The sequence below is a fragment of the Ranitomeya imitator genome, chromosome 1 (genome assembly GCF_032444005.1).
Source record: "Ranitomeya imitator isolate aRanImi1 chromosome 1, aRanImi1.pri, whole genome shotgun sequence".
Taxonomy (NCBI): domain Eukaryota; kingdom Metazoa; phylum Chordata; class Amphibia; order Anura; family Dendrobatidae; genus Ranitomeya; species Ranitomeya imitator.
This window is the reverse complement of record NC_091282.1, coordinates 612208622-612226128: the sequence shown is the minus strand read 5'-3', so window position 1 is coordinate 612226128 and position 17507 is coordinate 612208622. Positions and strand designations below refer to the sequence as shown.

Below are 17507 nucleotides of genomic sequence, written 5' to 3'. Positions count from 1 at the left end.
ATAGTATAGATGTGTGTATTATAGAGGAATATACGGGGCAGTATAGTATAGATGTGTGTATATTATACAGGAATATACGGGGCAGTATAGTATAGATGTGTGTATATTATACAGGAATATACGAGGCAGTATAGTATAGATGTGTGTATTATACAGCAATATACGGGGAAGTATAGTATAGATGTGTGTATTATAGAGGAATATACGGGGCAGTATATTATAGATGTGTATATTATACAGGAATATACGGGGCAGTATAGTATAGATGTGTGTATTGTAGAGGTATATACGGGGCAGTATAGTATAGATGTGTATATTATACAGGAATATACGGGGCAGTATAGTATAGATGTGTGTATTATAGAAGAATATACGGGGCAGTATAGTATAGATGTGTGTATTATAGAGGAATATACGGGGCAGTATAGTATAGATGTGTGTATTATAGAGGTATATACGGGGCAGTATAGTATAGATGTGTACATTATACAGGAATATACGGGGCAGTATAGTATAGATGTGTGTATTATAGAGGAATATACGGGGCAGTATAGTATAGATGTACGTATATTATACAGGAATATGCGGGGCAGTATAGTATAGATGTGTGTATTATACAGGAATATACGGGGCAGTATAGTATAGATGTGTGTATTATAGAGGAATATACGGGGCAGTATAGTATAGATGTGTGTATATTATACAGGAATATACGGGGCAGTATAGTATAGATGTGTGTATTATAGAGGAATATACGGGGCAGTATAGTAAAGATGTGTGTATATTATACAGGAATATACGGGGCAGTATAGTATAGATGTGTGTATATTATACAGGAATATACGAGGCAGTATAGTATAGATGTGTGTATTATAGATGTATATACGGGGCAGTATAGTATAGATGTGTATATTATACAGGAATATACGGGGCAGTATAGTATAGATGTGTGTATTATAGAGGACTATATGGGGCAGTATATTATAGATGTGTATATTATACAGGAATATACGGGGCAGTATAGTATAGATGTGTGTATTATAGAGGAATATACGGGGCAGTATAGTATAGATGTGTGTATATTATACAGGAATATACGGGGCAGTATAGTATAGATGTGTGTATTATAGAGGAATATACGGGGCAGTATAGTATAGATGTGTGTATTATAGAGGAATATACGGGGCAGTATACTATAGATGTATGTATTATAGAGGAATATACGGGGCAGTATAGTATAGATGTGTCTATATTATACAGGAATATACGGGGCAGTATAGTATAGATGTGTGTATTATAGAGGAATATACGGGGCAGTATAGTATAGATGTGTGTATATTATACAGGAATATACGGGGCAGTATAGTATAGATGTGTGTATTATAGAGGAATATACGGGGCAGTATAGTATAGATGTGTATATTATACAGGAATATACGGGGCAGTATAGTATAGATGTGTGTATATTATACAGGAATATACGGGGCAGTATAGTATAGATGTGTGTATTATACAGGAATATACGGGGCAGTATAGTATAGATGTGTGTATTATACAGGAATATACGGTGCAGTATAGTATAGATGTGTGTATTATAGAGGAATATACGGGGCAGTATAGTATAGATGTGTGTATATTATACAGGAATATACGGGGCAGTATAGTATAGATGTGTGTATTATACAGGAATATACGGGGCAGTATAGTATAGATGTGTGTGTATTATAGAGGAATATACGGGGCAGTATAGTATAGATGTGTGTATTATAGAGGAATATACGGGGCAGTATAGTATAGATGTGTGTATATTATACAGGAATATACGGGGCAGTATAGTATAGATGTGTGTATATTATACAGGAATATACGGGGCAGTATAGTATAGATGTGTGTATATTATACAGGAATATACGGGGCAGTATAGTATAGATGTTTGTATTATAGAGGAATATACGGGGCAGTATAGTATAGATGTGTGTATATTATACAGGAATATACGGTGCAGTATAGTATAGATGTGTGTATTATAGAGGAATATACGGGGCAGTATAGTACAGATGTGTGTATTATACAGGAATATACGGGGCAGTATAGTATAGATGTGTGTATTATAGAGGAATATACGGGGCAGTATAGTATAGATGTGTGTATTATAGAGGTATATACAGGGCAGTATAGTATAGATGTGTGTATTATACAGGAATATACGGGGCAGTATAGTATAGATGTGTGTGTATTATACAGGAATATACGGGGCAGTATAGTATAGATGTGTATATTATACAGGAATATACGGGGCAGTATAGATGTGTGTATATTATACAGGAATATATGGGGCAGTATAGTATAGATGTGTGTATATTATACAGGAATATACGGGGCAGTATAGTATAGATGTGTGTATATTATACAGGAATATACGGGGCAGTATAGTATAGATGTGTGTATATTATACAGGAATATACGGGGCAGTATAGTATAGATGTGTGTATTATAGAGGAATATACGGGGCAGTATAGTATAGAAGTGTGTATTATAGAGGAATATACGGGGCAGTATAGTATAGATGTGTGTATTATACAGGAATATACGGGGCAGTATGGTATAGATGTGTGTATATTATACAGGAATATACGGGGCAGTATAGTATAAATGTGTGTATATTATACAGGAATATACGGGGCAGTATAGTATAGTTGTGTGTATATTAAACAGGAATATACGGGGCAGTATAGTATAGATGTGTGTATATTATACAGGAATATACGGGGCAGTATAGTATAAATGTGTGTATATTATACAGGAATATACGGGGCAGTATAGTATAGATATGTGTATTATACAGGAATATACGGGGCAGTATAGTATAGATGTGTGTGTTATACAGGAATATACGGGGCAGTATAGTATAGATGTGTGTATTATACAGGAATATACGGGGCAGTATAGTATAGATGTGTATATTATACAGGAATATACGGGGCAGTATAGTATAGATGTGTGTATATTATACAGGAATATACGAGGTAGTATAGTATAGATGTGTGTATTATAGAGGAATATACGGGGCAGTATAGTATAGATGTGTGTATTATACAGGAATATACGGGGCAGTATGGTATAGATGTGTGTATATTATACAGGAATATACGGGGCAGTATAGTATAAATGTGTGTATATTATACAGGAATATACGGGGCAGTATAGTATAGTTGTGTGTATATTAAACAGGAATATACGGGGCAGTATAGTATAGATGTGTGTATATTATACAGGAATATACGGGGCAGTATAGTATAAATGTGTGTATATTATACAGGAATATACGGGGCAGTATAGTATAGATGTGTGTATTATACAGGAATATACGGGGCAGTATAGTATAGATGTGTGTGTTATACAGGAATATATGGGGCAGTATAGTATAGATGTGTGTATTATACAGGAATATACGGGGCAGTATAGTATAGATGTGTATATTATACAGGAATATACGGGGCAGTATAGTATAGATGTGTGTATATTATACAGGAATATACGAGGCAGTATAGTATAGATGTGTGTATTATACAGGAATATACGGGGCAGTATAGTATAGATGTGTGTATTATAGAGGAATGTTTTTTACATCTTTTACTAGCACTTGCGGATTACTGCAACATTTTTTCAAACTGAGTGTTTTTGGTTTTACTATTCTCTTTTGTGTCTTCAGGTTTCTTGGTGGTGTGTGAACATGATCATACAGACTTGTTCACTGTGCAAGTTGCCCATGTGTTCCTGTTTCCATAATTGTTCTCTTGTGTCTACAAGACTGGGGAGTTCCACCACTCCTCTTGGGCTATCTGCACAAAAGCTGTTCTACCCTGTATGCACACATGGATTTTTCCTCTCTGAACCCTGTTCACACAGGTTATATACAGATGATCAGGTTTTTAAATAAATCAGATAGGGATTGCATACATTAGTTAGGACTGCTCTGATAAGGGTATACCGTGAAGATTGGTAGAGCAGCTTAGTATACATTTTTTGCAAAAAACGTATCAACCAAATACCCTGTTTTTTACATCTTTTACTAGCACTTGCGGATTACTGCAACATTTTTTCAAACTGAGTGTTTTTGGTTTTACTATTCTCTTTTGTGTCTTCTAGTATAGATGTGTGTATTATAGAGGAATATACGGGGCAGTATAGTATAGATGTGTGTATTATAGAGGAATATACGGGGCAGTATAGTATAGATGTGTGTATATTATACAGGAATATACGGGGCAGTATAGTATAGATGTGTGTATTATAGAGGAATATACGGGGCAGTATAGTATAGATGTGTGTATTATACAGGAATATACGGGGCAGTATAGTATAGATGTGTGTATATTATACAGGAATATACGGGGCAGTATAGTATAGATGTGTGTATATTATACAGGAATATACGGGGCAGTATAGTATAGATGTGTGTATATTATACAGGAATATACGGGGCAGTATAGTATAGATGTGTGTATATTATACAGGAATATACGGGGCAGTATAGTATAGATGTGTATATTATACAGGAATATACGGGGCAGTATAGTATAGATGTGTGTATATTATACAGGAATATACGGGGCAGTATAGTATAGATGTGTGTATTATACAGGAATATACGGGGCAGTATAGTATAGATGTGTGTATTATACAGGAATATACGGGGCAGTATAGTATAGATGTGTGTATTATACAGGAATATACGGGGCAGTATAGTATAGATGTGTGTATTATACAGGAATATACGGGGCAGTATAGTATAGATGTGTATATTATACAGGAATATACGGGGCAGTATAGTATAGATGTGTGTATATTATACAGGAATATGCGGGGCAGTATAGTATAGATGTGTATATTATACAGGAATATACGGGGCAGTATAGTATAGATGTGTGTATATTATACAGGAATATACGGGGCAGTATAGTATAGATGTGTGTATTATACAGGAATATACGGGGCAGTATCGTATAGATGTGTGTATTATACAGGAATATACGGGGCAGTATAGTATTGATGTGTGTATATTATACAGGAATATACAGGGCAGTATAGTATAGATGTGTGTATTATAGAGGAATATACGGGGCAGTATAGTATAGATGTGTGTATTATACAGGAATATACGGGGCAGTATAGTATAGATGTGTGTATATTATACAGGAATATACGGGGCAGTATAGTATAGATGTGTGTATATTATACAGGAATATGCGGGGCAGTATAGTATAGATGTGTATATTATACAGGAATATACGGGGCAGTATAGTATAGATGTGTATATTATACAGGAATATACGGGGCAGTATAGTATTGATGTGTGTATATTATACAGGAATATACGGGGCAGTATAGTATAGATGTGTGTATTATAGAGGAATATACGGGGCAGTATAGTATAGATGTGTGTATTATAGAGGAATATACGGGGCAGTATAGTATAGATGTGTGTATTATAGAGGAATATACGGGGCAGTATAGTATAGATGTGTATATATTATACAGGAATATACAGGGCAGTATAGTATAGATGTGTGTATTATAGAGGATTATACGGGGCAGTATAGTATAGATGTGTGTATTATAGAGGAATATACGGGGCAGTATAGTATAGATGTGTGTATATTATACAGGAATATACGGGGCAGTATAGTATAGGTGTGTATTATAGAGGAATATACGGGGCAGTTTAGTATAGATGTGTATATTATACAGGAATATACGGGGCAGTATAGTATAGATGTGTGTATTATAGAGGAATATACGGGGCAGTATAGTATAGATGTGTGTATATTATACAGGAATATGCGGGGCAGTATAGTATAGATGTGTGTATTATAGAGGAATATACGGGGCAGTATAGTATAGATGTGTATATTATACAGGAATATACGGGGCAGTATAGTATAGATGTGTGTATTATAGAGGAATATACGGGGCAGTATAGTATAGATGTGTGTATATTATACAGGAATATGCGGGGCAGTATAGTATAGATGTGTGTATTATACAGGAATATACGGGGCAGTATAGTATAGATGTGTGTATTATACAGGAATATACGGGGCAGTATAGTATAGATGTGTGTATATTATACAGGAATATACGAGGCAGTATAGTATAGATGTGTGTATTATACAGGAATATACGGGGCAGTATAGTATAGATGTGTGTATTATAGAGGAATATACGGGGCAGTATATTATAGATGTGTATATTATACAGGAATATACGGGGCAGTATAGTATAGATGTGTGTATTGTAGAGGTATATACGGGGCAGTATAGTATAGATGTGTATATTATACAGGAATATACGGGGCAGTATAGTATAGATGTGTGTATTATAGAAGAATATACGGGGCAGTATAGTATAGATGTGTGTATTATAGAGGAATATACGGGGCAGTATAGTATAGATGTGTGTATTATAGAGGTATATACGGGGCAGTATAGTATAGATGTGTACATTATACAGGAATATACGGGGCAGTATAGTATAGATGTGTGTATTATAGAGGAATATACGGGGCAGTATAGTATAGATGTGTGTATATTATACAGGAATATACGGGGCAGTATAGTATAGATGTGTGTATTATAGAGGAATATACGGGGCAGTATAGTATAGATGTGTGTATATTATACAGGAATATACGGGGCAGTATAGTATAGATGTGTGTATTATAGAGGAATATACGGGGCAGTATAGTATAGATGTGTGTATTATACAGGAATATGCGGGGCAGTATAGTATAGATGTGTGTATTATACAGGAATATACGGGGCAGTATAGTATAGATGTGTGTATTATAGAGGAATATACGGGGCAGTATAGTATAGATGTGTGTATATTATACAGGAATATACGGGGCAGTATAGTATAGATGTGTGTATTATAGAGGAATATACGGGGCAGTATAGTAAAGATGTGTGTATATTATACAGGAATATACGGGGCAGTATAGTATAGATGTGTGTATATTATACAGGAATATACGAGGCAGTATAGTATAGATGTGTGTATTATAGAGGTATATACGGGGCAGTATAGTATAGATGTGTATATTATACAGGAATATACGGGGCAGTATAGTATAGATGTGTGTATTATAGAGGAATATATGGGGCAGTATATTATAGATGTGTATATTATACAGGAATATACGGGGCAGTATAGTATAGATGTGTGTATTATAGAGGAATATACGGGGCAGTATAGTATAGATGTGTGTATATTATACAGGAATATACGGGGCAGTATAGTATAGATGTGTGTATTATAGAGGAATATACGGGGCAGTATAGTATAGATGTGTGTATTATAGAGGAATATACGGGGCAGTATACTATAGATGTGTGTATTCTAGAGGAATATACGGGGCAGTATAGTATAGATGTGTCTATATTATACAGGAATATACGGGGCAGTATAGTATAGATGTGTGTATTATAGAGGAATATACGGGGCAGTATAGTATAGATGTGTATATTATACAGGAATATACGGGGCAGTATAGTATAGATGTGTGTATATTATACAGGAATATACGGGGCAGTATAGTATAGATGTGTGTATTATACAGGAATATACGGGGCAGTATAGTATAGATGTGTGTATTATACAGGAATATACGGTGCAGTATAGTATAGATGTGTGTATTATAGAGGAATATACGGGGCAGTATAGTATAGATGTGTGTATATTATACAGGAATATACGGGGCAGTATAGTATAGATGTGTGTATATTATACAGGAATATACGGGGCAGTATAGTATAGATGTGTGTGTATTATAGAGGAATATACGGGGCAGTATAGTATAGATGTGTGTATTATAGAGGAATATACGGGGCAGTATAGTATAGATGTGTGTATTATAGAGGAATATACGGGGCAGTATAGTATAGATGTGTGTATTATAGAGGAATATACGGGGCAGTATAGTATAGATGTGTGTATTATAGAGGAATATACGGGGCAGTATAGTATAGATGTGTATATTATACAGGAATATACGGGGCAGTATAGTATAGATGTGTGTATTATAGAGGAATATACGGGGCAGTATAGTATAGATGTGTGTATTATAGAGGAATATACGGGGCAGTATAGTATAGATGTGTGTATATTATACAGGAATATACGGGGCAGTATAGTATAGATGTGTGTATATTATACAGGAATATACGGGGCAGTATAGTATAGATGTTTGTATTATAGAGGAATATACGGGGCAGTATAGTATAGATGTGTGTATATTATACAGGAATATACGGTGCAGTATAGTATAGATGTGTGTATTATAGAGGAATATACGGGGCAGTATAGTACAGATGTGTGTATTATACAGGAATATACGGGGCAGTATAGTATAGATGTGTGTATTATAGAGGAATATACGGGGCAGTATAGTATAGATGTGTGTATTATAGAGGTATATACAGGGCAGTATAGTATAGATGTGTGTATTATACAGGAATATACGGGGCAGTATAGTATAGATGTGTGTGTATTATACAGGAATATACGGGGCAGTATAGTATAGATGTGTATATTATACAGGAATATACGGGGCAGTATAGTATAGACGTGTGTATATTATACAGGAATATACGGGGCAGTATAGTATAGATGTGTGTATTATAGAGGAATATACGGGGCAGTATAGTATAGATGTGTGTATTATAGAGGAATATACGGGGCAGTATAGTATAGATGTGTGTATTATACAGGAATATACGGGGCAGTATAGTATAGATGTGTGTGTATTATACAGGAATATACGGTGCAGTATAGTATAGATGTGTATATTATACAGGAATATACGGGGCAGTATAGTATAGATGTGTGTATATTATACAGGAATATACGGGGCAGTATAGTATAGATGTGTGTATTATAGAGGAATATACGGGGCAGTATAGTATAGATGTGTGTATTATAGAGGAATATACGGGGCAGTATAGTATAGATGTGTGTATATTATACAGGAATATACGGGGCAGTATAGTATAGATGTGTGTATTATAGAGGAATATACGGGGCAGTATAGTATAGATGTGTGTATTATAGAGGAATATACGGGGCAGTATAGTATAGATGTGTGTATATTATTCAGGAATATACGGGGCAGTATAGTATAGATGTGTGTATTATAGAGGAATATACGGGGCAGTATAGTATAGATGTGTGTATTATAGAGGAATATACGGGGCAGTATACTATAGATGTGTGTATTATAGAGGAATATACGGGGCAGTATAGTATAGATGTGTCTATATTATACAGGAATATACGGGGCAGTATAGTATAGATGTGTATATTATACAGGAATATATGGGGCAGTATAGTATAGATGTGTGTATATTATACAGGAATATACGGTGCAGTATAGTATAGATGTGTGTATTATACAGGAATATACGGGGCAGTATAGTATAGATGTGTGTATTATACAGGAATATACGGTGCAGTATAGTATAGATGTGTGTATTATAGAGGAATATACGGGGCAGTATAGTATAGATGTGTGTATATTATACAGGAATATACGGGGCAGTATAGTATAGATGTGTGTATATTATACAGGAATATACGGGGCAGTATAGTATAGATGTGTGTGTATTATAGAGGAATATACGGGGCAGTATAGTATAGATGTGTGTATTATAGAGGAATATACGGGGCAGTATAGTATAGATGTGTGTATATTATACAGGAATATACGGGGCAGTATAGTATAGATGTGTGTATATTATACAGGAATATACGGGGCAGTATAGTATAGATGTGTGTATTATAGAGGAATATACGGGGCAGTATAGTATAGATGTGTATATTATACAGGAATATACGGGGCAGTATAGTTTAGATGTGTGTATATTATACAGGAATATACGGGGCAGTATAGTATAGATGTGTATATTATACAGGAATATACGGTGCAGTATAGTATAGATGTGTGTATTATAGAGGAATATACGGGGCAGTATAGTATAGATGTGTGTATATTATACAGGAATATACGGGGCAGTATAGTATAGATGTGTGTATTATAGAGGAATATACGGGGCAGTATAGTATAGATGTGTGTATTATAGAGGAATATACGGGGCAGTATAGTATAGATGTGTGTATATTATACAGGAATATACAGGGCAGTATAGTATAGATGTGTGTATTATAGAGGAATATACGGGGCAGTATAGTTTAGATGTGTGTATATTATACAGGAATATACGGGGCAGTATAGTATAGATGTGTATATTATACAGGAATATACGGTGCAGTATAGTATAGATGTGTGTATTATAGAGGAATATACGGGGCAGTATAGTATAGATGTGTGTATATTATACAGGAATATACGGGGCAGTATAGTATAGATGTGTGTATTATAGAGGAATATACGGGGCAGTATAGTATAGATGTGTGTATTATAGAGGAATATACGGGGCAGTATAGTATAGATGTGTGTATATTATACAGGAATATACAGGGCAGTATAGTATAGATGTGTGTATTATAGAGGAATATACGGGGCAGTATAGTATAGATGTGTGTATTATAGAGGAATATACGGGGCAGTATAGTATAGATGTGTGTATATTATACAGGAATATACGGGGCAGTATAGTATAGATGTGTGTATTATAGAGGAATATACGGGGCAGTATAGTATAGATGTGTGTATTATAGAGGAATATACGGGGCAGTATAGTATAGATGTGTGTATATTATACAGGAATATACGGGGCAGTATAGTATAGATGTGTGTATATTATACAGGAATATACGGGGCAGTATAGTATAGATGTGTGTATTATAGAGGAATATACGGGGCAGTATAGTATAGATGTGTATATTATACAGGAATATACGGGGCAGTATAGTTTAGATGTGTGTATATTATACAGGAATATACGGGGCAGTATAGTATAGATGTGTATATTATACAGGAATATACGGTGCAGTATAGTATAGATGTGTGTATTATAGAGGAATATACGGGGCAGTATAGTATAGATGTGTGTATATTATACAGGAATATACGGGGCAGTATAGTATAGATGTGTGTATTATAGAGGAATATACGGGGCAGTATAGTATAGATGTGTGTATTATAGAGGAATATACGGGGCAGTATAGTATAGATGTGTGTATATTATACAGGAATATACAGGGCAGTATAGTATAGATGTGTGTATTATAGAGGAATATACGGGGCAGTATAGTATAGATGTGTGTATTATAGAGGAATATACGGGGCAGTATAGTATAGATGTGTGTATATTATACAGGAATATACGGGGCAGTATAGTATAGATGTGTGTATTATAGAGGAATATACGGGGCAGTATAGTATAGATGTGTGTATTATAGAGGAATATACGGGGCAGTATACTATAGATGTGTGTATTATAGAGGAATATACGGGGCAGTATAGTATAGATGTGTCTATATTATACAGGAATATACGGGGCAGTATAGTATAGATGTGTGTATATTATACAGGAATATACGGGGCAGTATAGTATAGATGTGTGTATATTATACAGGAATATACGGGGCAGTATAGTATAGATGTGTGTATTATAGAGGAATATACGGGGCAGTATAGTATAGATGTGTATATTATACAGGAATATACGGGGCAGTATAGTATAGATGTGTGTATATTATACAGGAATATACGGTGCAGTATAGTATAGATGTGTGTATTATACAGGAATATACGGGGCAGTATAGTATAGATGTGTGTATTATACAGGAATATACGGTGCAGTATAGTATAGATGTGTGTATTACAGAGTAATATACGGGGCAGTATAGTATAGATGTGTGTATTATAGAGGAATATACGGGGCAGTATAGTATAGATGTGTGTATATTATACAGGAATATACGGGGCAGTATAGTATAGATGTGTGTGTATTATAGAGGAATATACGGGGCAGTATAGTATAGATGTGTGTATTATAGAGGAATATACGGGGCAGTATAGTATAGATGTGTGTATATTATACAGGAATATACGGGGCAGTATAGTATAGATGTGTGTATATTATACAGGAATATACGGGGCAGTATAGTATAGATGTTTGTATTATAGAGGAATATACGGGGCAGTATAGTATAGATGTGTGTATATTATACAGGAATATACGGTGCAGTAAAGTATAGATGTGTGTATTATAGAGGAATATACGGGGCAGTATAGTATAGATGTGTGTATTATACAGGAATATACGGGGCAGTATAGTATAGATGTTTGTATTATACAGGAATATACGGGGCAGTATAGTATAGATGTGTGTATTATAGAGGAATATACGGGGCAGTATAGTATAGATGTGTGTATTATACAGGAATATACGGTGCAGTATAGTATAGATGTGTATATTATACAGGAATATACGGGGCAGTATAGTATAGATGTGTATATTATACAGGAATATACGGGGCAGTATAGATGTGTGTATATTATACAGGAATATACGGGGCAGTATAGTATAGATGTGTGTATTATAGAGGAATATACGGGGCAGTATAGTATAGATGTGTGTATATTATACAGGAATATACGGGGCAGTATAGTATAGATGTGTGTATATTATACAGGAATATACGGGGCAGTATAGTATAGATGTGTGTATATTATACAGGAATATACGGGGCAGTATAGTATAGATGTGTGTATATTATACAGGAATATACGGGGCAGTATAGTATAGATGTGTGTATATTATACAGGAATATACGGGGCAGTATAGTATAGATGTGTGTATTATAGAGGAATATACGGGGCAGTATAGTATAGATGTGTGTATTATAGAGGAATATACGGGGCAGTATAGTATAGATGTGTGTATTATACAGGAATATACGGGGCAGTATGGTATAGATGTGTGTATATTATACAGGAATATACGGGGCAGTATAGTATAAATGTGTGTATATTATACAGAAATATACGGGGCAGTATAGTATAGTTGTGTGTATATTAAACAGGAATATACGGGGCAGTATAGTATAGATGTGTGTATATTATACAGGAATATACGGGGCAGTATAGTATAAATGTGTGTATATTATACAGGAATATACGGGGCAGTATAGTATAGATGTGTGTATATTATACAGGAATATACGGGGCAGTATAGTATAGATGTGTGTATTATACAGGAATATACGGGGCAGTATAGTATAGATGTGTGTGTTATACAGGAATATACGGGGCAGTATAGTATAGATGTGTGTATTATACAGGAATATACGGGGCAGTATAGTATAGATGTGTATATTATACAGGAATATACGGGGCAGTATAGTATAGATGTGTGTATATTATACAGGAATATACGAGGCAGTATAGTATAGATGTGTGTATTATACAGGAATATACGGGGCAGTATAGTATAGATGTGTGTATTATAGAGGAATGTTTTTTACATCTTTTACTAGCACTTGCGGATTACTGCAACATTTTTTCAAACTGAGTGTTTTTGGTTTTACTATTCTCTTTTGTGTCTTCAGGTTTCTTGGTGGTGTGTGAACATGATCATACAGACTTGTTCACTGTGCAAGTTGCCCATGTGTTCCTGTTTCCATAATTGTTCTCTTGTGTCTACAAGACTGGGGAGTTCCACCACTCCTCTTGGGCTATCTGCACAAAAGCTGTTCTACCCTGTATGCACACATGGATTTTTCCTCTTTGAACCCTGTTCACACAGGTTATATACAGATGATCAGGTTTTTAAATACATCAGATAGGGATTGCATACATTAGTTAGGACTGCTCTGATAAGGGTATACCGTGAAGATTGGTAGAGCAGCTTAGTATACATTTTTTGCAAAAAACGTATCAACCAAATACCCTGTTTTTTACATCTTTTACTAGCACTTGCGGATTACTGCAACATTTTTTCAAACTGAGTGTTTTTGGTTTTACTATTCTCTTTTGTGTCTTCTAGTATAGATGTGTGTATTATAGAGGAATATACGGGGCAGTATAGTATAGATGTGTGTATATTATACAGGAATATACGGGGCAGTATAGTATAGATGTGTGTATTATACAGGAATATACGGGGCAGTATAGTATAGATGTGTGTATTATAGAGGAATATACGGGGCAGTATAGTATAGATGTGTATATTATACAGGAATATACGGGGCAGTATAGTATAGATGTGTGTATTATAGAGGAATATACGGGGCAGTATAGTATAGATGTGTGTGTATATTATACAGGAATATACGGGGCAGTATAGTATAGATGTGTGTATTATAGAGGAATATACGGGGCAGTATAGTATAGATGTGTGTATATTATACAGGAATATACGGGGCAGTATAGTATAGATGTGTGTATATTATACAGGAATATACGAGGCAGTATAGTATAGATGTGTGTATTATACAGGAATATACGGGGTAGTATAGTATAGATGTGTGTATTATAGAGGAATATACGGGGCAGTATATTATAGATGTGTGTATTATAGAGGTATATACGGGGCAGTATAGTATAGATGTGTGTATATTATACAGGAATATACGGTGCAGTATAGTATAGATGTGTGTATTATAGAGGAATATACGGGGCAGTATAGTATAGATGTGTGTATATTATACAGGAATATACGGGGCAGTATAGTATAGATGTGTGTATTATACAGGAATATACGGGGCAGTATAGTATAGATGTGTGTATTATACAGGAATATACGGGGCAGTATAGTATAGATGTGTGTATATTATACAGGAATATACGGGGCAGTATAGTATAGATGTGTGTATATTATACAGGAATATACGGGGCAGTATAGTATAGATGTGTGTGTATTATACAGGAATATACGGGGCAGTATAGTATAGATGTGTGTATTATAGAGGAATATACGGGGCAGTATAGTATAGATGTTTATTATACAGGAATATACGGGGCAGTATAGTATAGATGTGTATTATACAGGAATATACGGTGCAGTATAGTATAGATGTGTATATTATACAGGAATATACGGGGCAGTATAGTATAGATGTGTATATTATACAGGAATATACGGGGCAGTATAGATGTGTGTATATTATACAGGAATATACGGGGCAGTATAGTATAGATGTGTGTATTATAGAGGAATATACGGGGCAGTATAGTATAGATGTGTGTATATTATACAGGAATATACGGGGCAGTATAGTATAGATGTGTGTATATTATACAGGAATATACGGGGCAGTTTAGTATAGATGTGTGTATATTATACAGAAATATACGGGGCAGTATAGTATAGATGTGTTTATTATAGAGGAATATACGGGGCAGTATAGTATAGATGTGTGTATTATAGAGGAATATACGGGGCAGTCTAGTATAGATGTGTGTATATTATATAGGAATATACGGGGCAGTATAGTATAGATGTGTGTATTATACAGGAATATACGGGGCAGTATGGTATAGATGTGTGTATATTATACAGGAATATACGGGGCAGTATAGTATAAATGTGTGTATATTATACAGGAATATACAGGGCAGTATGGTATAGATGTGTGTATATTATACAGGAATATACGGGGCAGTATAGTATAGATGTGTATATTATACAGGAATATACGGGGCAGTATAGTATAGATGTGTATATTATACAGGAATATACGGGGCAGTATAGTATAGATGTGTGTATTATACAGGAATATACGGGGCAGTATAGTATAGATGTGTGTATTATACAGGAATATACGGGGCAGTATAGTATAGATGTGTGTATATTATACAGGAATATACGGGGCAGTATAGTATAGATGTGTGTATTATACAGGAATATACGGGGCAGTATAGTATAGATGTGTGTATTATACAGGAATATACGGGGCAGTATAGTATAGATGTGTGTATATTATACAGGAATATACGGGGCAGTATAGTATAGATGTGTGTATATTATACAGGAATATACGGGGCAGTATAGTATAGATGTGTGTATTATACAGGAATATACGGGGCAGTATAGTATAGATGTGTATATTATACAGGAATATACGGGGCAGTATAGTATAGATGTGTGTATATTATACAGGAATATACGGGGCAGTATAGTATAGATGTGTGTATATTATACAGGAATATACGGGGCAGTATAGTATAGATGTGTGTATTATACAGGAATATACGGGGCAGTATAGTATAGATGTGTGTATTATAGAGGAATATACGGGGCAGTATAGTATAGATGTGTATATTATACAGGAATATACGGGGCAGTATAGTATAGATGTGTGTATATTATACAGGAATATACGGGGCAGTATAGTATAGATGTGTGTATTATACAGGAATATACAAGGCAGTATAGTATAGATGTGTGTATTATACAGGAATAAACGGGGCAGTATAGTATAGATGTGTATATTATACAGGAATATACGGGGCAGTATAGTATAGATGTGTGTATATTATACAGGAATATACGGGGCAGTATAGTATAGATGTGTGTATATTATACAGGAATATACGGGGCAGTATAGTATAGATGTGTATATTATACAGGAATATACGGGGCAGTATAGTATAGATGCGTGTATATTATACAGGAATATACGGGGCAGTATATTATAGATGTGTGTATTATAGAGGTATATACGGGGCAGTATAGTATAGATGTGTGTATATTATACAGGAATATACAGGGCAGTATAGTATAGATGTGTGTATTATACAGGAATATACGGGGCAGTATAGTATAGATGTGTGTATTATTGAGGAATATACGGGGCAGTATAGTATAGATGTGTGTATATTATACAGGAATATACGGGGCAGTATAGTATAGATGTGTGTATTATACAGGAATATACGGGGCAGTATAGTATAGATGTGTGTATTATACAGGAATATACGGGGCAGTATAGTATAGATGTGTATATTATACAGGAATATACGGGGCAGTATAGTATAGATGTGTGTATATTATACAGGAATATACGGGGCAGTATAGTATAGATGTGTGTATTATAGAGGAATATACGGGGCAGTATAGTATAGATGTGTGTATATTATACAGGAATATACGGGGCAGTATAGTATAGATGTGTGTATTATACAGGAATATACGGGGCAGTATAGTATAGATGTGTGTATTAAAGAGGAATATACGGGGCAGTATAGTATAGATGTGTGTATATTATACAAGAATATACGGGGCAGTATAGTATAGATGTGTGTATTATAGAGGAATATACGGGGCAGTATAGTATAGATGTGTGTATTATACAGGAATATACAAGGCAGTATAGTATAGATGTGTGTATTATACAGGAATAAACGGGGCAGTATAGTATAGATGTGTATATTATACAGGAATATACGGGGCAGTATAGTATAGATGTGTGTATATTATACAGGAATATACGGGGCAGTATAGTATAGATGTGTGTATTATAGAGGAATATACGGGGCA

General features: G+C 34.7%; 1 protein-coding gene across 5 annotated transcripts in view; it reads left to right on the top strand.

Annotated features, from left to right (window-relative positions):
* The window catches only part of GON4L (gon-4 like), a 46377-nt gene that overhangs the window by 11596 nt on the left and 17274 nt on the right, over nucleotides 1–17507 (top strand). The window lies entirely within an intron of this gene.